Raw genomic sequence first — 2409 nt, 5'->3', positions numbered from 1 at the left:
AATAAACAGTTGATTAAAACAACTGAGCAATCTTTGGCGTTAAACTCGTCTGAACAAACTATTCGTTTATTAAATAAGCGTGATATTGAATTATATAAATCTCAGTATAAATTTTTGCATATTGTCTTGGTTCAAATTGCTTTTAAACCTTTAACTCTTAAAGGGTTACCAGAGACTTTCTTAGCTGCTCTAGGAGATGCGAGGAATTTAAATTTTCATCAATCTTTGATGGGTTCGATAGAATCTACTGTGGCCTATGGTCCAGTTTATTTTAATGCTCAGCCCAATTTGCAGTTATCTTTGACTGATTCTAATATATTAGATGCTTTAACTTTGAATGTTAAAACGCATGGTTATAACTATGCACCTGGATCTGAATTAATTTGCTTGTCGTATAGAATCTATTATAAATTACTTGCTACTTTGAATCCTAGATGTAAGTTATATGATACATCTGATCAAACTATTTTGGTAGAAACTAATTTCGCCAGATCTAAGGTCACTACTAGAAGACCTATAAAATGGGAAGAAATTAATTTCCTACCACTTGGATTTTAGATTCTGTTATACCCCCTGAGCAAATGACCGATGCTGTCACTAATTCTGAATATTCTCATATTAGTACAAATTTCGATGGAAAAATTTGTATGCAGTTTGATGAAAAAGTGTTCCTTATAGTAGACATTTTTTTTGCTTCTGATAGAAGACTGGCTATTCAACATATTTCTCCGATAGAACCTTGTTATGGTCCAGCTAGAAATCGCGCTGCTTCATTACATATTTTATCAACAGTTATATCTGCAGAAAACAAAAATTAAATTGATCCTCGGTTAAACATTGTTCAAACGAATGATAAAGCATCTGATATTTCTGATAAGGATATTCCTTTTGTATCCGAGATGGATTTTAATCTTAACGATATTTAATGATGAGTGATCAACATCAAATTGATTTTAGTCCAGGTTCACTGGCAAGAAAATATATTCAAAACGAATTTTTAAATAAAAATGGAACCGATTTAAAACTTGATTTTTTGACACTTATAGTAAAGAAAATTTAAATAATATTTCTCAAGAGTTTTATGAAACTTGTGCATTACATAATCATATTATGTTCTTTGTGCCTTGGTTTATAACCACTTATTTGCCTTTATTCATCAACGTTCTTGAACGATCTTACAAAGATGAATCAGGTAATATTATTCAATCCATTTATCCTCCTCAAGCTCCGTTTATTTTACCAAATAATACTGGTATTACTTTTACTGCTTTTCATAAATTTATTGATAATGAAGTCGCCGCAGTAAGTATAAATGAAATCAATCGTCTTATTTCTCAAAATAATTATTTGGGTCTTTATGTTAAAGTTATTGGTGAACATATTTGTTCTCTAGACAAAAAATTAGATAGCCTGTCTAATCTGATTGTTCAAATTGATGATAAGTTGAAAACTGTGAAACAAGTTTCGGAACAAGCTTTTTTTTATTCCCTATAATGATTTTACTTATGGAAAGCTTATTGGGGCTTGTACGCAAGAAGGCATAAATTTGTGCAATGAGTTAAAACTCTCAAGACAGCTTAAGATGGATAAGCTTAGAGAAAAGTCTCAATTAGGAGATTTCTGTACTCATATCGGTTTACCGGATGCTTCAAAAAGCATCAACTGAGAAACTTCTAAATCAGAATCTCATAGATCTCATCATAAGAAAAGAAGATCTAGAAGAAGGACTAGAGAAGAAAGAAATGAGCGTAGGGCTCATCGTAAATCTCATAGATTTACCAGGAATAGGTCCAAGCGAAATCTTGATAAGATTAAGTGTTATAAATGTGGAAAATTTGGGCATATAGCTCCAAATAGTAAGCTGAAAAGGCTTAAGACTCTAGAACTTGATGATGATATTCAAGAGAAGATTTTATAGTTTTCTATATACTCCTGGTTCCGAATCAGATTATGATGATTCTGAAGCAAGTTATGCAACCGAGGATGAGCAACCTGAGCCTTCTAAGGTTCATCAAGATTCGAATGATGCTTGCAAATGTCATAGTGATATTTGTCACTGCGAACATGATGAATTTTACAAGCTGCAATCTCAGTTCGAAGACATGAATATGTTCACTATCACTGCAGACAATGTGATAGAACTTCTAAAAAAAGTTACCGATAATACTCTTCGTGAAAAGATCATTCAATTGGCTGCTAGTAAAACTAGTTGTTCAACTAGTATTCCTAGTGATACAAAGGTTAAAAATGAGTTTAATTATTCTGCTCCTTACTCCTTGTCTGAAGTTCATAATAGACTCTCTTCTAAACAAACCATCATTATTCGTGATACCTCTTTTGATGATTTAAAAGGAGAAATTGAACATTTGAAGGAAGAAATTAAATTTCTTAAACAAAATCATATTATTT

Source organism: Solanum tuberosum, unplaced genomic scaffold (genome assembly GCF_000226075.1).
Source record: "Solanum tuberosum cultivar DM 1-3 516 R44 unplaced genomic scaffold, SolTub_3.0 scf00036, whole genome shotgun sequence".
In the NCBI taxonomy this organism is placed as follows: domain Eukaryota; kingdom Viridiplantae; phylum Streptophyta; class Magnoliopsida; order Solanales; family Solanaceae; genus Solanum; species Solanum tuberosum.
The sequence above is the reverse complement of the archived record's forward strand: the minus strand, read 5'-3'. Positions refer to the sequence as shown.